This window comes from Pleurodeles waltl, chromosome 8 (genome assembly GCF_031143425.1).
Source record: "Pleurodeles waltl isolate 20211129_DDA chromosome 8, aPleWal1.hap1.20221129, whole genome shotgun sequence".
NCBI classification, from domain to species: domain Eukaryota; kingdom Metazoa; phylum Chordata; class Amphibia; order Caudata; family Salamandridae; genus Pleurodeles; species Pleurodeles waltl.
Window position 1 is genome coordinate 90,397,038 of NC_090447.1, and position 26,507 is coordinate 90,423,544.

A 26,507-nucleotide genomic window follows, 5' to 3' on the forward strand; every position below is an offset into this window, starting at 1 on the left:
TTCCTGGACACATACAACCTGATGTCCAGTTTATCTCCCTTCGCTTACGGCTTCTTGCAGGTTTTCACTATACACCTTGGTTCAAGCAGCAAATATGTACAGCTTCCCTTCTTTCATACCCTTTGGTGTTTCCCCTTGGTGGGTGTTACTTTCCTTCTATCACAGCCACTATTTGGACACTTTTGCATCTCATTACTTCGGCTCCTTTTTGGGAGCAGTTCATGTCCTTCCCTGTTGTGGTTCTCTCCCAACAGATTAATTTTCATTGCCCTCTGTTTGGACCCCCATGACTTATCATATCTTCTTGTAATATTCTGTGGGTCGTCCTTTCTGAGTGAGCTGCATACTTTTTCTCACCCTTGTCTATCTCATATCTGGTCTACTACTCCTTTAGTTGACCGGTTGTTTATTGCAAGACTTGGGTGGGATGTGTTTGCAGCCGCCTCCTTGGTTTGCTTTGGTATCTAATTCTGAGACAAGGAATCTTTGGGTAGTTGTCTCTTATCAGATGAACAAGTTACTTACCTTCAGTAATGCCTCATCTGGTAGAGACAGACTAGCCGCAGATTCCTTGTCGATCCTCCCCGCTCTGTGAACTATCTGACTTCGGTCTCACTTAGGGGCATTCTTTTGCTATGCTTTTCAATTTAGTGGTTGTAACATCATATTTACATCCACCTCTTTGGTGTATACACTGTACCATTGCCAGTTTCTGTGTGGCTCTGCGTTGTGCAGATTCTAGTAACAGAAGAAACTGACGTCAGCGTTTCGGCAGAGGGACAATATGGACTCCATGGACGTCATATACGGTGATGGTATTGATATGTAGTCGCATGACGCCCTCTACCGATGTACAGAGATACTCCTGAAGAAAAGTTTTCTGGATCCAGTCTGATGTTTGGGGGAGAATTTTAAGATAAGGAATTTGTGGCTAGTCTGTCTCTACCAGAAAAGGCGTTACCAAAGGAAAGTAACTTGTTCCTCATTTCCTGTCTTTATAGACAATTGCTTTCTGTGTCTGTTTTATTCTATCATGTGTTTGTCCCTCTCCTGGAGCATAGCCTATCCTCTAGACTGACTGACTTGTGTCCTTCCACTGCCCCCTTTTTGTGGAACCACTTTGTTCCATTGAGTACTTTGAGATTGCATGTATTTCCTAGCTCTCACCTCAGTTGGCCGCCATCCGCCTCCGTTGTTGCATGTGCTGCTTGGTGTTTCGTGTAATTACCAACTATTGTAGCCACAGAAGTGACTACAATACTGTTTTTTTTTTTTTTTTTAATACCCAGAGCCAATACTAAAGGTGACTTTGTTGCAAAAAGGTCTTTACCTTATCATTACAGCTAGCCTCAGTTGCTGTTTAAGAAGTTATTTACAATTCATTCAGCAGAGGCTGCAAAGGCGCATTTTCTTCTTTTTCTTTCCCACCTTATGCCTTTGATTAAACGTCTGTATTTAATAGTTGCAACACGTTTGCTTATTTTTTTATTTTTTGGTCCCGCCAGAGTCTGAAGGTATTAGTAACAGTACATTAATCGCTGTCCGCGAGTAAACAATTTTCATTTAGTCCTAACCATTAGTAAATCTGTCTGTTTGATTTAAAAACGTGCTTGCTTGTTTTGATCCTGAACGTATTGCTCCTGGAGCAGGTCACACATGGCTTGTTCCAAAAAGATCATTGTTAATTTCAGTTATTGCACATAGCACAAGTGTTCTGAATCTAACTACAAATAACTTCCATATCATCCCAGCTAAAAGGAAGTGTATTATAACTTTTGCCCAGGGCAAGGTTATATCTTACCACCTAATTCAGCAATGTTTCTGACATTGGTGGGTGACTGTGTCAAAAGCTTTAACAATGTGAACTTGAAAATGTAAATACCGCATGCCACATACATCGCTGTCCGTGTGAAACCCTGACCACTTTGACAGTTTTTTTTTTATTTTCAATTTTCGTGATTTCTTTATAGTGCAGACATTGCCCACAAACGACAGTGAGCTCTACAAGAATAGTGTTGCCAAGCAATCGACGCAGGAGTACTTTCAAGTTACGACATAGGACAAATTAGAAGCTGTTATTCAAGAGCAAGTGACAGAAAAATTATTACACTTCAGTGCCTTTCAAAGAGAAGAGCTTTGAGGTCTCTTTTGAAAATAGCATGACACATGCTCATAGAGAGGGAGTCCCACGTTCTTGTCCTTCGTGAGAAGGACTGGTTCATGAATTGCTCCCATTTGGCGGTGGAGGTGGGCTCAAGAAGAAGGGATTGAGCGTTTCTTGAACCTTTTTTGCACCTGAATTTTTACATTTTTCAGTTAGGTATGCAGGTAAAGAGGAGTGCAGTGTCCTGTGAAGACAGTGTTAAATTGGACTTTATTCTCTACAGGCAGCCACTGGAGAGATTACAGTATGAGTGACATGGTCAAAATTCTTGTGACCAGTAACAAAGTTGGCCACACATCTAGAATTGCTCTAAGTGGGCCTGAGTTAACTTCGGGGAAAATAAAAGGCCTACATTTGAAGTAATACATATGACTGATTAACTTCACTGTCTAGAGCAGTATGTGTTTAATTAGTGGGCTTCTTAGTGTCTAAAACTTCAAAATTGTAAGCTTTAAAATGTAAAGCTCCAGGAGATACTAATCAGTGTCCATTATCCTGAAATCCTCACCACTCCCACTGTACAGTGCTACAGTTTGTTGACTAACTCCAATGCAGCAGCACCACACAGATACGTGCGGTAAATGCTACCGCACCTTGATATCCACTTTACCTTCAACCCTTCTAGAATTCCATTACCTGTTCAGGGCCCTGAACTTAAGTGACACAGGAAAACCAAATTATGCTATTGGGATGGCAAGAAAAGGTAAATTATGCAGCATCATTGGGCATATTTTGTGATACTAATACTTCCTTATTTTGTCCTTTTTACTCATGTTAACAAGGTCTGGGCAAAGGTTTCACCTAGTTTGCGCCAGTAACACATAAATTGCAACTGAGCAATAACCAGTCAAACTTTGCAACGGTCTTCTACTGCACAGCAACACAGATTACTGCATGTATAGTAACTTTTGATCTGTTTGAGTTGGAACCAAAGTATTTTGGTTGAAATCTGCAAACTATGCAGCAGATGATGGATTATGTGGCAAATCCATATTTAATAGAAAATGCAGTTGCCTGATTTGCATAATTTCAGCGTCCCTGCCCATATTTGTCTTTAAAACATCAGAGATAGTCTAAATTGTAATAGTAAGGTAATACATTAGTAATACCTGCTTCCTTTTGCTAGTAGGAATACTTGTGTTAATGTTACATTTTTTGCCCTTGAAAAGTCACACATTTACTCTAGTGTTTTGAATAGGCATTGTGGCAATTGGGTTACTGGTTGACGGAAGTGAAACCCTGCTGAAGCAGCAACCACAATTTTGTCTTGGTGAAACACAAAAGCAGTCGGGCTTAAGTTGGAGGCAATGTGTAAAGTATTTATGTAGCACTTCAACAGTAATGAAGTGAAGACGCAACACTAGAAAATTCTTGCAACAACTTAGAAAAATATGAATAATTATTTGAACTATTGGAGCTTAAAACACAAAAATCCATTTAGTAGAACTGGAGATATGCAATGTTAAAGATTTAAGTGAAAATAGTGCCTGGAGCACAAAGCGCCACCTGTGGTTATCTGGCACATGTTCAGGTGGACCGCGATGGAGCACGGCCGTATACTGGGACCAAGTTAGACCTGACAAACAAAATACCTTAAGTTGTGGAGTGTTGTGATGCATCGCATACCAGCTGTTCTGAAGATGCTGCTGTGCAAAGTCGTGTCGTTGTCAAGGATGCAGTTGACAAGGGTCTTGCAATACGTAAGGCTTGTCAATGGTGCTTCGCACCCTGGCAGTTCTGATGAGACTGCAGGCTGCAATGCAAAGTCTGGCGTCGGGATGTTTCTCTGCAATAAGGCTAAAGTGGTTGCTAGGTGTCGTTACGTTGTAGTGGTTCTGGTCAGCACCTTCAGGACCACTTTAAAGGGTTCAGGACTATGCTGGCAGCACTTGGTGGGGGAGGGGGCAAGACTTGCTGCAAAAAGAGTCTAGGTGCTGGGTTCCAGGTGGTTGGAGCTTTTTCTGCCTCTTGAGGCTCTGATCGGGAGGCCAGCCAATTAGTTCTTGGAGTCACTGATGGTCCTGGGATCAATCCAGTCCATTCACTCAGGCAGGAGGGTAACTGAGTAGCAGTCCTTCTTGCAGAGCAGCACAACAGTGCTTCTGAGTCTTCCACAGGTCCAGAGGTGTACTGTGGAGTTGGGTCAGAGGGTCTAATATTTATACCTGATGCCAGCTTTGAAGTAGAAGATTCTGGTTGTTTCCACCTCCAGAGGTGTTTGGAATTTCCTTTCTCCCCTGCCCTGGCTCCAGCTTATCTGGGTTCACAAAATACTTAATGTCAAACCCTTTGTGAGTGTGCCCAGGCAGAGCCTTTGTGATGTAGAAGTGTGGTAGGTGACAGCTTCTCCCCCCTCAAGTCAGCGATGGCCCATGCTACCGACAACTATTTCTCCTTTGTCTCAGTCTGGAAGCAGTGCACAAAGACCAGCTGCCAACTTAACCTAGTCATGTGACTCAGTATACAGGCTACAGGCATCAAATGGTTGGAACATGAAAATGACATTTCTAAAAGTGACATTTTCAGATTTGTGATTTGAAATACAACTTTACCATTAGAGGGCTTCACATTACAGTTCTTCAGACACCAACCTTAACATTCCTACTTGCCCCAAATTGAAAGTTATCACTTATTAAATGTAATAAGTTAACTCAATTTTATCCTGTGGGAGAGGTAATCCTTTCAGTAGTGCAAAACAGATTTAAGAGTTAAGTATACATGTAAAACCTAAAAGCACATATCCAACCCTTTTAATACAGTGCACCCTGCCCTATGGGCTGCTTAGGGCCTACCCTATGGGTGAGTTAAATGTATTGAAAAGGCATGTTTAGGCCTTGCTAACAGTTTATTTTGTTATATTGAAATAGCAGTTTAAAACTGCACTCACAGGCATGTCCTGAGACATGTTTAAAAGGATACTTAAGTGGGTGACACAACAAATGCTGCAGACCCATCAGTAGCATTTAATTCACAGGTCCTGGGTACATGTAGTACCACTTTAATAGATACTTACATGTAAATGTGCTGGTTGGGTGTACGCCAATTTTACCATGTTGAGAGCACATGCAATTTAGCACTGGTTAGCAGTGGTAAAGTGCAGAGTCCTAAGGCCAATAGAAATGAGATCAGCCAAACTGCAGGAGTAAGGTAAAAAGTTGAAGGAAGACCACCCTAAGGCTGTTGGATCACTGAGTCATAGTGTAGGAAAGTGTCACTGCTGGCATGGTTTACCCCCACCCCACACATACACTTTTTGCCTAATGTTGATGCCAACTTTGAAGGCGTGCTGGGATCCTGCTACCCAGGCCCCAGCACCAGTGTTCTTTCCCAAAATCTGTACCTTTTGTTTCCACAATTGGCACACCCCTGGCACACAGTTAAATCCCTTGTAAAAGATACCCACGATAGCAAGTGCCCTGTGTCCAGGTAAGATCCCCAAGGGCTGCATGATGTATTATGCCACTTTAGGGGACCTCTCACCAAGCACATGTACACTGCCTTTGCAGCTTGTGTGTGCTGGTGGGGAGAAAAAAGGAAAGTCGACATAACCCCCCTCTCAGGGTGCCATGCCCAAAAAACACTGCCTGTGGCATAGGTAAGACACCCCTCTAGCAGAACTTACAGCTCTAAGGCAGGGTGTACTATACCACAGGTGAGGGCATAGGTGCATGAGCATATGTTCCTACAGTGTCTGTCCATTCTTAGACCTTGTACGTGCAGTGTAGCCATATTGAGTATATGGTCTGGGAGTTTGTCATTACGAGCTCTACAGCTCCATAATGGCTTCACTGAATACTTGGAAGTTTGATAGCAAACGTCTCAGCACAGTAAACCCCTGCTGATGCCAGTGTGGGCTTTATTGAAGAATGCACCCAAAGAGCATCATAGAGATTCCCCTTGTATGTTAGCCAAACTACTAGTGCAGGACTGACCGGTCTGTGCCAGCCTGCAACTTTCAGACAAGTTTCTGACCACATGAGGTGAGAGCCTTTGTACTCTCAGTGGTCAGAAACAAAGCCTGTTCTGAGAGGAGGTGCTTCACACCTCCCGCCTGCAGGAACTGTAACACCTGGCAGTGAGCCTCAAGCCTCGGGTTACAGTGGTCCAGGGCACTCCCAACAAGTGTAGACCCGCCCGCCCCCCGACAAAGACCCACTTTATGCGGCAAGTCCAGTGGGGAAATTTGGGGAAACAGGGAGGAGTGACCACCCTAGCCAGGACCACCCCTAAGGTGTCCAGAGCTGAGGTGACCCCCTCCCACAGAATCCTCCATCTTGGTTTCGAGGACAGGGACCAATAGTATTAGGTTTTGTGCCACCCTCACCAAAGCAAGTGGAGACCAGGAGGGTGTAGCCACCCTCAGGGACAGTAAAAATTTGTTACTGCCCTCTGACCCCTAAAATGCCCCTGAATCTAGGATTTAAAGGACTTTCTGAACCCAGCTCACCAGATTCCTGGCAACTGGATAAAAAGGACTGCATAGCTGAAACCCCCAGCAGAGAATCAAGACAACTGACTTTGGCCCCCAACCCACAGCCCGTGTCCAGGTGGGCCAACCAGCTAGAGAGGCTCCCCAGGCTATTCTGAGCAAGTGCCCACCCTGGGTTGACCCCTACCCCCATGACTTCGCCTGCAGAGGGAATCCCGAGGATCCCCCTGACCTCGAAAGCTCCGGATGAAGATATCCGATGCCTAAAGACACACTGCACCCGCAGCCCCCAGGCCTTGGAGAACTCGACCTCCAGTGCAGCAAAATTCAGCAGGCAACCCTCGTCCCTGTCCAGCCTGTGGTTTGCCCGAGATGACCTCCTGGACCTCGCCTGCAGCCTCTGAGTGACCCTCGGGTTCCCCTCATAGAGAATCATTGGAGACCTGACATCTTGTTTGCACCCAGCTGCCCCAGCGCCACTGAGGGTATATGTTTGGTGCCTACTTGTGGCCCCCGCAGTGCTTTTCTAAACCTCCAGGTCTGCCCTCTGAAGACACGGATACTTACCTACCTGCAGATCTGAATCAGAGTGCCCCCCTCTCCAAAGGAGCCCATGGTAATTTTGTCTCAACTTTGATCTCTGCACCCGGCAGGTACTGTGTTGCTGATGGTGAGTGTTTGGGGTTACCTTGAACCTCGACTGTGGACTTCCTAACCCCTGGAGACTGGAACTGTAAGTGTTGTACTTACCTGCAAATCGATCAAACTTTTCTTCCCCACCCGCCCACGAACTGTTTCTGAAATTTGCAGTCAACTTTTAAAACAGATAATTGCCAATATTTCAAAAATTGTATAACTTATCGATTTCAAAGTGCTATTGATATATGTGTGAAATACAAAAACTATTGAATTACCTGCAACTTGAATCTTGTGGTTCTAAAAATAAATTAAGGAAAGATAATTTTGCTATATAAAAACCATCGGTCTGCAGTTACGTAATTGAGTGTGTGCTTCTTCTATTGTCTGTGTGTATAACAAATGCGTTGCACTACCCTCTGATATGCTTAACTGCTCGACTACACTACCACAAAAGAGAGCATTAGTATTATCTACTTTAGCCTCTGTTACGCCTCTGGGGACAACCTAGAGTATGCACACTATATTTCAATTTGATATAGTATATACAGAGCTAGCTTCCTACACATAGATTAATTGAAGTTGATCAATAAAGGAGTAGATGTGAGGTGTTATTGGGAGTGGTGGACCTGTGTGCCAGATAGTGGGCTGACTTGAATAGTAAAGAGGAAAGAGCCTTGAAAGCCTGTCTAGGAGTACATATTAGACAAAAGGTTTGGGATGAATCAGAGGGGAGGGAAAAGAAGAGGTGGAAGCTTATTTTTATTTAGGTATTTTGTGATTTAATATTTTATATATAATTGTATTTGTGTAATAAAGATATACATGTATGTAGACATACAGGGACATGTAAATATACAGGGAGTGCAGAATTATTAGGCAAGTTGTATTTTTGAGGATTAATTTTATTATTGAACAACAACCATGTTCTCAATGAACCCAAAAAACTCATTAATATCAAAGCTGAATATTTTTGGAAGTAGTTTTTAGTTTGTTTTTAGTTTTAGCTATGTTAGGGGGATATCTGTGTTTGCAGGTGACTATTACTGTGCATAATTATTAGGCAACTTAACAAAAAATATATATATACCCATTTCAATTATTTATTATTACCAGTGAAACCAATATAACATCTCAACATTCACAAATATACATTTCTGACATTCAAAAACAAAACAAAAACAAATCAGTGACCAATATAGCCACATTTCTTTGCAAGGACACTCAAAAGCCTGCCATCCATGGATTCTGTCAGTGTTTTGATCTGTTCACCATCAACATTGCGTGCAGCAGCAACCACAGCCTCCCAGACACTGTTCAGAGAGGTGTACTGTTTTCCCTCCTTGTAAATCTCACATTTGATGATGGACCACAGGTTCTCAATGGGGTTCAGATCAGGTGAACAAGGAGGCCATGTCATTAGATTTCCTTCTTTTATACCCTTTCTTGCCAGCCACGCTGTGGAGTACTTGGACGCGTGTGATGGAGCATTGTCCTGCATGAAAATCATGTTTTTCTTGAAGGATGCAGACTTCTTCCTGTACCACTGCTTGAAGAAGGTGTCTTCCAGGAACTGGCAGTAGGACTGGGAGTTGAGCTTGACTCAATCCTCAACCCGAAAAGGCCCCACAAGCTCATCTTTGATGATACCAGCCCAAACCAGTACTCCACCTCCACCTTGCTGGCGTCTGAGTCGGACTGGAGCTCTCTGCCCTTTACCAATCCAGCCACGGGCCCATCCATCTGGCCCATCAAGACTCACTCTCATTTCATCAGTCCATAAAACCTTAGAAAAATCAGTCTTGAGATATTTATTGGCCCAGTCTTGACGTTTCAGCTTGTGTGTCTTGTTCAGTGGTGGTCGTTCAGCCTTTCTTACCTTGGCCATGTCTCTGAGTATTGCACACCTTGTGCTTTTGGGCACTCCAGTGATGTTGCAGCTCTGAAATATGGCCAAACTGGTGGCAAGTGGCATTGTGGCAGCTGCACGCTTGACTTTTCTCAGTTCATGGGCAGTTATTTTGCGCCTTGGTTTTTCCACACGCTTCTTGCGACCCTGTTGACTATTTTGAATGAAACGCTTGATTGTTCGATGATCACGCTTCAGAAGCTTTGCAATTTTAAGAGTGCTGCATCCCTCTGCAAGATATCTCACTATTTTTGACTTTTCGGAGCCTGTCAAGTCCTTCTTTTGACCCATTTTGCCAAAGGAAAGGAAGTTGCCTAATAATTATGCACACCTGATATAGGGTGTTGATGTCATTAGACCACACCCCTTCTCATTACAGAGATGCACATCACCTAATATGCTTAATTGGTAGTAGGCTTTCGAGCCTATACAGCTTGGAGTAAGACAACATGCATAAAGAGGATGATGTGGTCAAAATACTCATTTGCCTAATAATTCTGCACTCCCTGTATACATATATGTACGGATATGTGCTGACACATAAAATGATAGTCATGAACATGATTGTAGATGCAAATCCCCAGAACGCTGTAGCCAGCGTGCTCCAAACCGCTATCAGTTCCGCAGTCGCCAGCATGTGCAGAAAATCCAAGACCTCTTTCTCAACAAAACAAGAAAAAAAAAATCGGAATTCCGGCAGCTACATTTGGCATTCTTTATTTGCAGCAACATAGAGCATTTTTGAGAGATTCAACGTATGCACATACATGTAATATTTACACATGTATTTTGTGCATATATTTTCTATATAGATGTAAACCCTTTTAGTGGCATATACACAACCACATGTATATAGGTAACCTCATCTATATCACTAAACAAATATATTTTGCCATGTTGAAATATAAATGCTTTTTTTCTTAATATCTTGTAGAAAGCATGAAAAGGAGTATGCATAGATACAGGTACTTAAACACGATATTTACATTATCTGATGTGTTGTACACAGAAGCGCAAAGATCCTTGTACAGAATCCTGTGTATATGTGATATCTACAGACTTTGAAATTCATATATATCTAAAGCTTAACCATATATAAATTCTTAAGCATATTTTTTTTATATGTAAATCTTCTCTTCTAATACAATGTTTAATCTTGTACACAGATACATGTACATAGCCTTATTTACATGTGCGTCTAATGCACATACATGCTTGGATTCTCCTAATCATAATATGTTTAATTTGTATTTACTGATTAGAAATATTTGTGTACACGCAGGTGTATATACATATGTACATACCCATGTAAGAGTATACATCCCTATGCAAAGCTAAACCTATATTAATGCACAAATCCACATGTACAAAGCAGCAGTTCCATTTTCAGCTAAACATTAATCACTTAGTGCATAAATATACCTACAGTCCCATATATGTGTATTTTTTTATTTTTATAGATGTATGTCCTTTGAATAAACATTTATACTTGAAAACCTACATATATATATGTTCGATGGCATGTGTAGCTGCAGATACACATGCTGTGCACATCCCGCCATCTGGTGTTGGGCTCGGAGTGTTACAAGTTGTTTTTCTTCGAAGAAGTCTTTTCGAGTCACGAGATCGAGGGACTCCTCCCATTTCGGCTCCATTGCGCATGGGCGTCGACTCCATCTTAGATTGTTTTTTTTCCGCCATCGGGTTCGGACGTGTTCCTTTTCGCTCCGTGTTTCGGGTCGGAAATTTAGTTAGAATCTCGGAAAAATCGTCGGTATTGTTTGCGCTCGGTATCGGGTTAGTTACAACAGATCGACACCGACTTTTGAAGAGCTCCGGTGGCCCATCGTTTTTTTTTTTGGATTCTCCGTTGGGGCCTGGTCGGCCCGGCCACGTGTCTCTTCAAGGCTGATGGAACGGACCCCATTCCGCTTCTGCCCAAAATGTCATAACAAGTATCCGTATACAGATCAGCATCTGGTCTGTAACTTGTGTCTGTCTCCAGAGCACAAGGAGGATACCTGTGAAGCATGTCGAGCGTTTCGGTCGAGGAAGACATTAAGAGACCGAAGAGTGAGAAGACTGCAGATGGCGTCGGCGCCGACAGGACAAGGGCGTTTCGAGGACAAAGAAGAAACCTTCTCCATCCAGGAATCGGACTCGGACGAGCTCGATCCCGAAGAAACGCCGAAAACCGTGAGTAAGACGTCGAAACATAAAACTCACAAGAAGACAACAAAAGCCCAGGGGACGCCACCGCCAACAGGCCATGGCTTAACCCGAAAAATAGGTGACCGATCATTGGCACCGAAAAAGGGCACGCTTGTGGCGAAGTCATCCGACTCCAGTCGAGATACCGCCACACAGCAATCTTGGGCCCGAGACAGCGGCTCCGAGCAGATTCGGCACCGAGACAGTGGCACCGAAATGGTTCGGCACCGAGACACCACGACGCTGAAAATAAAAAAGGTTTCCTCAGAGCCCAAAAAGACGACCGAAAAGGTTTTGATTCCGAAACATCCAGCCTCGGAACCGAAAACAGGTTCCTACACAGAGGAACAGGGATTGTCCTCCCAGATGCATGGACATAAGTCAGTAGAGCCAGACTACACTCAAAGAAGGCGCCACATTCAAAAAGACACAGGGAAGATAAGCACTCTTCCCCCAATTAAGATGAAAAGAAGACTTGCCTTTCAAGAAAAGGACAAGCAGCCACAGGCAAAGGTGGCAAGACAAACAACTCCACCACCATCAATGCACACATCACCGGTAGCCACTCCACCACTGATGCAATCCCAGACTCATACTGCAATGAGTCAAGATGATCCCGACGCATGGGACCTTTATGATGCTCCGGTATCAGATAACAGCCCAGACTGTTACCCTGCGAGGCCGTTGCCACCTGAAGACAGTACATCCTACACGCAGGTGCTCTCAAGGGCAGCTGCTTTTCATAATGTCACCTTGCATGCAGAACCAATTGAGGATGACTTTTTGTTTAATACACTATCCTCCACTCATAGCCAATACCAAAGCTTACCTATGCTCCCAGGAATGCTAAAACATTCCAAACAAATATTTCAGGATCCTGTAAAAGGCAGAGCCATAACTGCAAGGGTGGAGAAGAAGTACAAGCCACCGCCAACAGACCCTGTTTATATTACACAGCAATTAACACCAGACTCTGTGGTTATCGGGGCAGCTCGTAAGAGAGCAAACTCTCATACCTCGGGAGACGCACCACCTCCAGACAAGGAGAGTCGCAAATTCGATGCTGCGGGTAAAAGGGCTGCAGCACAAGCAGCAAACCAATGGCGCATTGCCAACTCACAAGCACTTTTGGCAAGATACGATAGAGCTCATTGGGACGAAATGCAGCATTTCATAGAATACTTACCCAAAGAGTTCCAGAAAAGGGCACAACAAGTGGTGGAAGAAGGACAAAGTATCTCCAATAATCCGATACGGTCAGCAATGGATGCGGCAGATACGGCTGCAAGGACAGTAAATACTGCAATAACGATAAGGAGACACGCATGGTTGCGTACGTCCGGATTCAAGCCGGAAATACAACAAGCAGTGCTGAATATGCCCTTTAATGAACAGCAGTTGTTTGGGCTGGAAGTTGACACTGCTATTGAGAAACTCAAAAAAGATACTGATACGGCAAAAGCCATGGGCGCACTCTACTCCCCACAGAGCAGAGGCACATTTCGCAAAACACAATTTAGGGGAGGGTTTCGAGGTCAACCTACAGAAACCACAACCTCACAGGCAAGGCCCACTTATCAAAGCAAATATCAGCGGGAAGTTTTCGGGGGCAATATAGAGGGGGACAATTCCAAAAGAATAGAGAAGTTCCAAAGCCCCAAAACTCCTCAAAACAAGCAGTGACTTACAAGTCACACATCCCCAACACATAACACCTGTGGGGGGGAGACTAAGCAAATTTTACAAACATTGGGAGGAGATAACAACAGACACTTGGGTACTGGCAATTATCCAGCATGGTTATTGCATAGAATTTCTAAAATTCCCTCCAAACGTCCCACCGAAAACACACTATGTCAAAACAACATATAGATCTTCTAGGACTAGAAGTTCAGGCATTGCTACAAAAAGAAGCAATAGAATTAGTACCAAACCAACAGAAAGGAACAGGAGTTTACTCCCTGTACTTTCTCATACCCAAAAAAGACAAGAGTCTGAGACCTATATTAGATCTCAGAACATTACCTACATCAAATCAGATCACTTTCACATGGTGACATTACAGGACGTAATCCCACTGCTCAAAAAACAAGACTACATGACAACACTAGACCTAAAGGATGCATATTTCCATATACCGATACATCCTTCACACAAAGTACTTAAGGTTTGTATTCCAAGGGGTCCATTACCAATTCAAGGTGTTGCCATTCGGAATAACAACTGCTCCAAGAGTTTTTACAAAATGCCTGGCAGTCGTAGCTGCACATATCAGAAGGCAGCAAATACATGTGTTCCCGTACCTAGACGATTGGTTAATCAAAACCAGCACGCTGGAACGGTGTTCACAACACACAAAGTACGTCATAGAAACCCTCCACAAACTAGGTTTCTCAAACACAGCAATACTTAGGGGTGACAATCAACACAGCAAAAGGGATTGCCACTCCAAGCCCACAAAGGGTTCAGGCATTTCACAATGTAATACAGGCCATGTATCCAAAACAAAAAATACAAGTCAAAATGGTGATGAAACTCCTAGGCATGATGTCCTCATGCATAGCCATTGTCCCAAACGCAAGGTTGCACATGCGGCCCTTACAACAGTGCCTAGCATCACAATGGTCACAGGCACAGGGTCAACTTCTAGATCTGGTGTTGTTAGACCGCCAAACATACACCTCGCTTCAATGGTGGAACAGTATAAATTTAAACCAAGGGCGGCCTTTCCAAGACACAGTGCCACAATATGTAATAACAACAGATGCCTCCATGATAGGGTGGGGAGCACACCTCAATCAACACAGCATCCATGGACAATGGGACACTCAGCAAAAACAGTTTCACATAAATCACTTAGAACTATTGGCAGTATTTCTAGCGCTGAAAGCATTTCAACCCATAATAAGCCGCAAACACATTCTTGTCAAAACAGACAACATAACAACGATGTATTACCTAAACAAACAAGGAGGGACACACTCAACACAGTTGTGTCTCCTGGCACAGAGAATATGGCATTGGGCGATTCACAACCACATTCGCCTATTAGCACAATTTATTCCAGGAATTCAGAATCAATTAGCAGACAATCTCTCTCGGGATCACCAACAGATCCACGAATGGGAGATTCACCCCCCCAAATACTGAACACTTACTTCCAGAGTTGGGGAACACCACAAATAGATCTATTTGCAGAAAAGGAAAACGCAAAATGCCGAAACTTCGCATCCAGGTATCCACAAGATCAGCCTCAGGGCAATGCGTTATGGATGAGTTGGTCAGGGATATTTGCTTACGCTTTTCCCCCTCTCCCACTCCTTCCATATCTGGTAAACAAGTTGAGTCAAAACAAACTCAGACTCATACTAATAGCGCCGACATGGGCAAAACAACCTTGGTACACAACACTAATAGACCTCTCAGTAGTGCCTCATGTCAAGCTACCAAACAGACCAGATCTGTTAACGCAACACAAACAACAGATCAGACACCCAAATCCAGCATCGCTGAATCTAGCAATTTGGCTCCTGAAGTCCTAGAGTTCGGACACTTAGACCTTACACAGGAATGTATGGAGGTCATAAAACAAGCTAGAAAACCTACCACTAGACATTGCTATGCAAATAAGTGGAAAAGATTTGTTTATTATTGCCATAATAATCAAATTCAACCCTTACACGCATCTGCCAAAGACATCGTAATATACTTACTACATTTGCAAAAATCAAAGCTAGCTTTTTCTTCCATTAAGATACATCTTACCGCAATTTCAGCTTACCTGCAAATTACGCACTCAACTTCACTATTTAGGATACCAGTCATAAAAGCGTTTATGGAAGGCCTAAAGAGAATTATACCACCAAGAACACCACCAGTTCCTTCATGGAACCTCAACATTGTCTTAACACGACTCATGGGTCCACCTTTTGAACCCATGCACTCTTGTGAAATGCAATACTTAACATGGAAAGTTGCATTTTTAATTGCCATCACATCTCTAAGAAGAGTAAGTGAGATTCAAGCATTTACCATACAAGAACCATTTATTCAAATACACAAGCATAAAGTAGTTCTACAGACAAATCCTAAATTTTTACCAAAAGTCATATCACCGTTCCACTTGAATCAAACAGTAGAATTACCAGTGTTCTTCCCACAGCCAGATTCTGTAGCTGAAAGAGCACTACATACATTAGACATCAAAAGAGCGTTTATGTACTACATTGACAGAACAAAACTAATTCGAAACACAAAACAATTATTTATTGCTTTCCAAAAACCTCATACAGGAAATCCAATCTCTAAACAAGGCATTGCGAGATGGATAGTTAAGTGTATTCAAACCTGCTATCTTAAAGCAAAAAGAGAACTGCCTATTACACCAAAGGCATACTCAACTAGAAAGAAAGGTGCTACCATGGCCTTTCTAGGAAATATTCCAATGACCGAAATATGTAAGGCAGCTACATGGTCTACGCCGCAAACATTTACCAAACACTACTGTGTAGATGTGTTAACGGCACAACAAGCCACAGTAGGTCAAGCAGCACTACGAACATTGTTTCAAACAACTTCAACTCCTACAGGCTGAACCACCGTTTTTGGGGAGATAACTGCTTACTAGTCTATGCACAGCATGTGTATCTGCAGCTACACATGCCATCGAACGGAAAATGTCACTTACCCAGTGTACATCTGTTCGTGGCATTAGTCGCTGCAGATTCACATGCGCCCACCCACCTCCCCGGGAGCCTGTAGCCGTTTAGAAGTTGATCTTGAACATTTGTAAATATATTACTTTAAACTACATTATGTACATACGTATTCACTCCATTGCATGGGCACTATTACTAGCATACACAACTCCTACCTCACCCTCTGCGGGGAAAACAATCTAAGATGGAGTCGACGCCCATGCGCAATGGAGCCAAAATGGGAAGAGTCCCTCGATCTCGTGACTCGAAAAGACTTCTTCGAAGAAAAACAACTTGTAACACTCCGAGCCCAACACCAGATGGCGGGATGTGCACAGCATGTGAATCTGCAGCAACTAATGCCACGAACAGATGTACACTGGGTAAGTGACATTTTCCATATATATATATATATATATATATATATATATATATATATGTTCGATGGCATGTGTAGCTGCAGATACACATGCTGTGCATATCCCGCCATCTAGTGTTGGGCTCAGAGTGTTACAAGTTGTTTTTCTTTGAAGAAGTCTTTTCGAGTCACGAGATCGAGGGACTCCTCCCATTTCGTCTCCATGGCACCTGGGCGTCGACTCCATCTTAGATTGTTTTCTTTCCGCCATCGGGTTCGGACGTGTTCCTCTACGCTCTGTGTTTCGGTTCGGAAAATTAGTTAGATATCGGAAAAATTTGACGGTATTGTTTGCGTTCGGTTTCGGGTTAGTTAACACAGATCGATGCCGAATTTTGAAGAGCTCCGGTGGCCCTTCGGGGTTTCGGTTCCCCGGCGGGGCCTGGTCGGCCTGACCACATGCGTCGATCAGACTAATGGAACGGACCCCATTCCGCTTCTGCCCCGAATGCCACAACAAGTATCCTTACACAGATCAACATTTGGTCTGTAACTTGTGTTTGTCTCCCGAACACAAAGAGGATACCTGTAGAGCGTTTCGATCGAGGAAAACGCTGAGGGACCGGAGAGCGAGAAGACTTCAAATGGCGTTGGCGCCATCAGGACACCAAGACTTGGAGGAAGAAGAAAACTTCTCCATTGCTGACTCTGACGAGGCCGAAAAAGAACAGACGCCGAAAACCGTGAGTAAAACCGCCCCAGCCAAAACTCACGGTAAATTCATCAGAGCCCTGGGGATGCCACTGCGGGCAGGCCATGGCTTAACCCAAAAAAGCGGTGACCGTCCATCGGCACCCAAAAAGGGCACACATGTGTCAAAGTCATCCGACTCCGGTCGAGATACCGGCACAGAAAAGACTCGACCCCGTGACACCGGGTCAGAACAATCTCGACATCGAGATACCGGCACCGAGACTACTCAGCACTGAGAGATCGGAACACCGAAACACAGAAAAGTGGCTTCGGAGCCGAAAAAGGTGGTGGAAAAGGTTTCGATCCTGAAACATCCGGATTCGGAGCCGAAAACAAGTTCATACACTGAGGAGCAAGGGCTTTCCACCCAAATGCAAAGCCATAAATTCGGACAGGAACTAGAGGCAGGGGAGCCAGATTATACACAGAGAAGGCTCCATATCCAAAAGGAGACCGGGAAGATAAGAACTCTCCCTCCTATAAGGATAAAAAGGAAACTGGCTTTCCAAGAGAAGGATAAACCTCCACAAGCAAAGGTGGCAAAACAAGTAACTCCGCCACCATCACCTCAACGCTCACCGCAATCATCACCAATCGCTAGCCCGCCTATGGTGCAGTCTCCAACACACACAAGCATGAGCCAAGATGACCCAGATGCATGGGATCTTTATGATGTGCCTGTGTCAGATAACAGTCCTGACTGTTACCCAGCAAGACCATCACCACCTGAGGACAGTACTGCTTACATGCAGGTGGTGCCAGAGCAGCGGCTTTTCACAACGTCACACTGCACGCTGAACCAATCGAAGAAGACTTCTTATTTAATACTCTGTCATCCACACATAGTCAGTACCAGAGTCTTCTAATGCTACCGGGAATGTTGAAACACGCAAAATACATTTTTCAAGAACCCGTGAAAGGCAGGGCTATTACTCCTAGGGTGGAGAAAAAGTACAAACCGCCACCAACAGACTCTATGTACATTACGCAGCAACTGACACCGGACTCAATAGTAGTTGGCGCGGCACGTAAAAGGGCAAATTCACACACCTCCGGAGATGCACCACCACCCGATAAAGAAAGTCGCAAGTTCGACGCAGCGGAAAAAAGAGTGGCAGCCAATCAATGGCGCATTGCGAATTCACAGGCTTTACTGTCAAGATATGACAGAGCCCACTGGGATGAAATGCTACACTTTATTGAACATCTGCCCAAAGAATTCCAAAAACGTGCACAACAGGTGGTAGAAGAAGGCCAAAGTATCTCAAATAACCAGATACGTTCAGCAATGGACGCAGCAGACACAGCTGCGAGAACCGTAAATACAGCGGTAACAATTCGGAGACATGCATGGCTGCGCACCTCAGGATTCAAGCCCGAAATCCAACAGGCTGTGCTTAATATGCCTTTTAATGGACAGCAGTTGTTTGGGCCGGAAGTGGACACTGCTATCGAAAAATTGAAAAAGGATACAGATACGGCTAAGGCCATGGGCGTGCTCTACTCCCCACAAGGCAGAGGCACTTTTAGGAAGACACAATTTAGAGGGGGGTTTCGGGGTCAAACAACAGAACCCTCAACTTCACAAACCAGGCCCACATACCAGAGCCAGTACCAGAGAGGAGGCTTTCGGGGACAATACAGAGGGGGACAGTTCCCTAAAACTAGAGGGAAGTTCCAAAGCCCCAAGACCCCTCAAAACAAACAGTGACTTCAGTGTCCCAAATCCCCAACACGTAACACCAGTGGGGGGGCGACTAACAGACTTTTACAAAACTTGGGAGGAAATAACAACGGACTCGTGGGTCCTAGCCATCATCTAACATGGTTATTGCATAGAATTCCTACAATTACCACCAAATGTGCCGCCAAAAACACATAACATGTCCAAGCAACACATGGATCTATTACAGATAGAAGTCCAAGCGTTGTTACAAAAAGAGGCAATAGAACTAGTACCCAGTCATCAAAAAGGGACAGGGGTTTACTCCCTGTACTTTCTCTTAGCCAAAAAAGACAAAACTCTAAGACCTATATTAGATCTCCGAACACTAAATCTTTTCATCAAATCAGATCATTTTCACATGGTAACACTTCAAGACGTAATCCCCTTACTCAAACAACAAGATTACATGATGACATTAGATCTCAAAGATGCGTATTTCCATATACCCATACATCCTTCACACAGGAAATACTTTAGGTTTGTATTCCAAGGAGTAAATTACCAGTTCAAAGTGTTACCATTCGGAATAACAACAGCACCAAGTGTATTTACAAAATGCCTTGCAGTAGTAGCAGCACATATCAGAAGACAGCACATACACGTATTCCTGTATCTAGATGACTGGTTAATCAAAACCAACTCCCAGAAACAGTGTCTTCAACACACAAAATACGTCATAGAAACCCTTCACAAACTAGGGTTCTCACTAAACTACCAAAAATCACACTTACAGCCTTGTCAAATACAACAATACTTAGGAGCAACAATCAACACAAAAAAAGGGATTGCCACTCAAAGTCCACAAAGGGTACAAGCATTCCAGAATGTAATACAAAGCATGCACCCAAACCAAAAATATCAGGTAAAATTAGTGATGAAACTACTAGGCATGATGTCCTCATGCATAGCCATTGTCCCAAATGCAAGATTACACATGCGGCCCTTCCAACAGTGCCTAGCAACACAATGGACACAAGCACAGGGTCAACTTCAAGATGTAGTGTTGATAGACCGCAAAACACACACCTTGCTTCAATGGTGAAATCCTGTAAATTTAAACCAGGGGTGGCCTTTCCAAGACCAAGTGCCTCAATACGTAATCACAACAGATGCTTCCATGGTAGGGTGGGGAGAACACCTCAACCAGCACAGCATCCAGGGACAATGGGACACTCAGCAGAAACAACTTCACATAAATCAGCTAGAACTACTAGCCGTGGTTCTAGCGTTGAAAGCATTTCAGCCGATAATAACCCACAAACACATTCTTATCAAAACAGACAACATGACAACAATGTATTACTTAAACAAACAGGGAGGCACACACTCATCACAACTGTGTCCCTTAGCACAGAAGATTTGGCATTGGGCGATTCACAATCACATTTGCCTAATAGCGCAATACATCCCAGGAATTCAAAACCAATTGGCAGACAATCTCAGTCGAGAGCAACAACAGATCCACGAATGGGAGATTCATCCACAGATACTGCAAACCTACTTCCGAAGGTGGGGAATACCGCAAATAGACCTATTCGCAACAAAAGAAAACGCAAAATGCCAAAACTTCGCATCCAGGTACCCCACAGCCTCACTCCAGAGGCAATGCGTTATGGATGAGTTGGTCAGGGATATTTGCTTACGCTTTTCCCCCCCTCCCACTCCTTCCGTATCTTGTAAACAAATTGAGTCAAAACAAACTCAAACTAATACTAATAGCACCAACTTGGGCACGACAACCTTGGTACACAACACTACTAGACCTGTCAGTAGTACCTCATATCAAACTACCAAACAGACCAGATCTGTTAACTCAACACAAACAGCAGATCAGACACCCAAATCCAGCATCGCTCAATCTAGCGATCTGGCTCCTGAAGTCTTAGAATTCGGACACCTAGACCTTACACAAGAATGTATGGAGGTCATCAAACAGGCTAGAAAACCTACTACAAGACATTGCTATGCAAATAAATGGAAAGGATTTGTTTATTACTGTCAAAATAATCAAATTCAACCATTACACGCGTCCGCAAGAGACATTGTAAGCTACTTACTACACTTACAAAAATCGAACTTAGCTTTTTCGTCCATTAAAATACATCTTACAGCAATTTCAGCATATCTGCAAATTCCACATTCAACTTCGCTATTTAGAATCCCAGTCATAAAAGCATTTATGGAGGGTCTAAAAAGGATCATTCCACCAAGAACACCACCAGTTCCTTCGTGGAACCTCAATATTGTATTAACGCGACTCATGGGTCCACCATTCGAACCCATGCACTCTTGTGAAATGCAGTACTTAACCTGGAAAGTAGCCTTTCTAATAGCTATCACATCCCTCAGAAGAGTGAGTGAAATACAAGCCTTTACCATACAAGAACCCTTTATACAAATACACAAACATAAGGTGGTTCTACGCACAAATCCAAAATTTTTGCCAAAAGTTATATCACCGTTCCACTTAAACCAAACAGTGGAACTCCCAGTGTTTTTTCCACAACCAGACTCTAGCTGAAAGAGCATTACATACATTAGACATAAAAAGAGCTCTAATGTACTACATTGATAGAACTAAACAGTTTCGCAAAACAAAACAATTGTTTGTAGCTTACCAAAAACCTCATACAGGGAATCCAATATCCAAACGGCATTGCCAGATGGATAGTTAAATGTATTCAAACCTGTTATGTTAAAGTTAAAAGAGAACTGCCTATTACACCGAAGGCACACTCCACGAGAAAGAAAGGTGCCACAATGGCCTTTCTAGGAAATATACCAATGACAGAAATTTGTAAGGCAGCCACATGGTCTACGCCTCATACATTTACTTAACATTACTGCGTGGATGTGTTAACAACACAACAAGCCACAGTAGGACAAGCAGTACTAAGAACATTATTTCAGACAACTTCAACTCCTACAGGCTAAACCACCGCTTTAGGGGAGATAACTGCTTACTAGTCTATGCACAGCATGTGTATCTGCAGCTACACATGCCATCGAACGGAAAATGTCACTTACCCAGTGTACATCTGTTCGTGGCATGAGACGCTGCAGATTCACATGCGCCCTCCCACCTCCCCGGGAGCCTGTAGCCGGTGTAAGTTGACTGAAATTAAACTTGTACATTTGAAAATTTGTAAATATAACACTTTTAAGCACATTATGTACATACATACTTACTCCATTGCATGGGCATTATTACTATATACACAACTCCTACCTCACCCTCTGCGGGGAAAACAAACTAAGATGGAGTCGACGCCCATACGCAATGGAGCCGAAATGGGAGGAGTCCCTCGATCTTGTGACTCGAAAAGACTTCTTCAAAGAAAAACAACTTGTAACACTCCGAGCCCAACACTAGATGGCGGGATATGCACAGCATGTGAATCTGCAGCGTCTCATGCCACGAACAGATGTACACTGGGTAAGTGACATTTTCCATATATATATATATATATATATATATATATATATATATATATATATATATATTCACATTCACATATAATAGAGCCATCCCTATTAAAAGTAGAGATTCATGTACCTCCACATATACACTCCATCATATGTATAAGATTTCTCTATACTGACACGTGTGAGAGAAAGGTGTATGAGGTAAAAATACACATGAACATTTTAGGAAAGCGCCCCTTTTTGACATGGACACTCCTACTTTTTGCCTGGTATGCTATGCAGTTCTGACTGAAAGTGCGCTGGGTTCCTGCTAACCAGGTCCGTAGTCCCATATCCCTTTCTCTAAAACGGTACAGTGCCCAGTCAGAAATACCTTTGGCCCCCCTGTGAGTCCCTAGTAGATGGTACCCCTGGTACCTAGGGTGTGGGTACGAAAGAGGGTCCCCAAGGGCTGCAGCATGAATTTTGCCACCTTTCGGAACCCCTCACCTACTACATGCAGACTGCTATTGCAGGGTATGTGTCTTGGTGGAGCTAAAAGTTAAAACACAACATGGCACACCCCCTGTGCACCATGTCCCCTAACACTACATTCAATATATGTAAGTCACTCCTACTGCAGGCCTTACAGCCCTAGGGCAGGGTCCAATATATTACATGTGAGGACATATCTGCCTGAGCAGACTTGCCTCTGCTATGTCTTTGGTGATTCTCAGACATAGTGCGTGAGCAAGGAAGCCATTTTAGTACATGTGCTGGATGCTGGTCAATACGAGATCCCCAGCTACACGATCGCTTCACTGAAAATAGGGATGCTTGGTATCAAACATCTCATATTAATAAATCCTCACTGATGGGTTTATTAATACATGCACCCAGAGGGCACCTTAGAGGTGCCCCCTGAAAACCTACCAACTTACCCATGTGGGACAGACTGGTTTTAACCAGTCTTCCACCACCAGACTAGTTTGACCTCCTAGGGTGAGGGCCTCTGCTCTTGGGTGGTCAGTCACAAAGCCTGCCCTGGGAGAGGTGTTTTACACACAAAAGCCCACCGCTTTTGGTATGCAGATCTGGCTTCACTCACAGGAGAAATGCCAACCCTTGCTACCCCAGGGCCCATTTGGCACCTGGACCAGCAGGAAATAAAGTTTTCAGGGAGGTGTCCACCCCCTCAGGTCAGTCCCACCCCCGAGATGAGCTGCCCAAGGTGGACACAACTCTTAGAAATCTGCTGTCTTGGTGTTGGCAGATTTATGAACTCTGCGACAGGGTTATGTCCCTTTCCCACTGGAAATGGTCATATAGGTGGTGTAATGACCCCAGAGGTAAGTAGCCCATTGGCTTCTACAGTACTTTACGTTCTCTGAACCGCCCCTAAATGCAGTATTTAGGAGAGCCCCTGGCTTCAGAAAAGCAGATTCCTGCTGACCAAAGGACACTAAGGTGCCCCAAAAGCAAAGGAAGAAGCAACTAACCTGGACCATCCCTTCTGGCCTGTCTGCAGCTCCTGCCGGATTGCACCAAAGTCAACTCGTCCTGCAGATGTTGTGCCGCCAAAGCTTGGGAGGGCTGCCTGCCTGCCTGCCTGCCTTCAACAAAGACCCAGGAACTCCCTTGGAGCAGTGGAGCTGCTTCCCTGCAATTTTGCAATCACCCCAAGGTGGACTGTGGATCACCAGAAACTCAACACCGTAAAGCACCACTGCACCCCTGCCGCACAGCCTGAGCCGAAGTAGACCAGCGGTGCCAGCATGGTTCCCCAGCCTTCCCAGAGACAAAGCCCACTGTTGACCCCCAAGATGTCGCCTGCTGCCTCTGCACGCAGGCTCCCTAAACCACGAGTGCTCTGGTGGCGAAAAACGACACCTCAAAGCACCTCTGCACCGGTCGTCCCTGGACCATGGAATAGAGGACCTGGGGTGTCCCCACATCCCCAGACATCTCAAGAGCAGAACCTCCTTGTTGGTTCCTCTCCACTTCAACCCACTCCTCACTTGCAGCATCTTCTCTCCCAGACCGATCTCCATTGAGTAACATTGGGTACCCAGTGCTGTACTTCACCTCTTTCGCGCCTCAGTGTGTTATGTTCGTGTAGACCTGGCCAGTGCCCAGTACTTACCTAAAGACCAGGAGATTGGCCTCGTAAGTTGATGTAGTATACTTGAATGCAGTATTTGTTGTTCTTGTGATAGTGCATTTGTCAGGAGCGGCAATGTTATTCTAAGTGTTGGCTTTTACAAACCTGAAAGTATTCTTCATGACAAACGTACTTACCTGGTCGTAATGATTCTGGTGCCAACACATATATATAGATACTTGTTATTTTTGTAAATTAGTGTGGCTCTCCTTCTTGAGTGGTGTCTCATTTATTGAAAGCATGCATATTTGCAGATGTCTTGTGCTCCTCTCTGATAAGCCTAAGGCTGCTCGACCACGCTACCCCCTAAAAGGAGCACCTTGGGATTGCTAGAGAAAGCCACTGTCCATTAATAAGGGAAACACCAGGACTCTTTATATATTATATCTATATGAGAAATATCATGCAAAGAGCCACCTTCCTATAATGGTGGCAGCGGTGGGATACAAGATGGTTGATAACTGATTGCATAAACGAATCCAAAATTGTCTTTGGTTCGGAAGTATCTTTCCAATCTTTTGATTTTTCCAAATTGTTTAAAATTAGCTGTAGGGCCTTGTGTTGAGTCCTCCAGTCCAAGCTGATTAGAATATAAAATGTTTAACTAAGGTAGGCCTTGTTAGTAGTTCATTTAGATTTTTGTCTGGTTAGTAATGAGGTCCCAACTTTGTTGGAAACCATGACTGATGCAGCAAGTTCATCTCAGGAGCTCAACCTGGACCGCTACAAAAAACATAGTTACCCAACTTAAGGCCCTCTGCCAAGCATGGAAACGTGCCATGTGTCCTAAGCCCACAAAAGCAGTCCCTGCTTCTAGAGAATGATAGAGCCATGGTAAGAAAGTAGTGTAGGAGGCTGGCCTGGTTTGTAGTGGGTACTAAAGGTACTTACACATTATACCAGGTTCAGTTATCCCTTATTAGTGAAATGTAGTCAGTGTCCAGAAGCCAGGCTCTCTAGGGGTAGTGTGGATGAGCAGCCAGGGCCCAACGAGGAGACGTGCAAAGCTCATGCAATACCACTGTAGTCACACAGTACTCACACACGAATGTAAATACTCAGTGTTACAAAAATTAAGGTACTTTATTTTGGTGACACAAATGCCAAAAATACCTTGGAGACTATACTCCCTTAGGAGGCAAGTAATATACTCAGTATATACACTAGAATGCAGAAATAGCTGTAAAAACAGTTAGAAAATCACAATAGTTAGAAATGGGCCTAGGGGGGGAACACAAACCATATACTAAAATAGTGGAATGCAAAAGTTGGTTTCCCATCTAGGCAAGTGTAGTGTGTAGAGGGGTGCTGGGAGAATTAGAAAACACCAAAGGTAAGTAATAGAACCCACTCCAGAGCCCAGGAATGCATGAGTAAATCACAGAAACTTTCCTAGAACACACAAGAACACGTACTAGAAGATTCTGCTAGAACCAGAAGAGACTGCATGACACCAGTGATGGATTCCTGGACCTGAAGACCTGTGGAAGAAGGGGACCAAGTCCAAGAAGCACTGAAGAGTCCAGGGAGAACAGGAGCCCCTGCTAACCCGGATGAAGGTGCAAAATAAGAACCACCGGTGAAGAACAAGTACTGCGCCCAAGAAGGCGGATGCAGGTTCCTGGTTGGTCCAGATAATGTCCCACGCTGAATGGATGATTGCAGTCTGGTTTGTCTCACTGGATTCCGCCAGCAAGCCTTGGCACTTGCAATGCTTGCAGTTAGCGGAAAATGGCGCTGCCTGGGACCAGGAGGGACCTGGTAGCCTCTACCAGGAGGGCGAGACAGATGGGGCTCTCCGTAACTCGGAGAGCCCTCAGAAGACCAGGCAGCGTGCACAGTAGTCCCACAGCATGGGGACAAAGAAGGTGCAACAGGAGGCCCGCGCAGCACTACACAAATGGATCCCACACTGCTGGAGAACCACGCAGGAGGCTGTGCGTCGCAGGAAGGAGTGCTGGGGGCCAGAGCTGCACGTTGCAGAAAGAACTTCATGGAAGGATGGCAACAAGCTTTGGCAACTGCAAAGCATGCGGTGCATGGGAATACTGTCTTGTG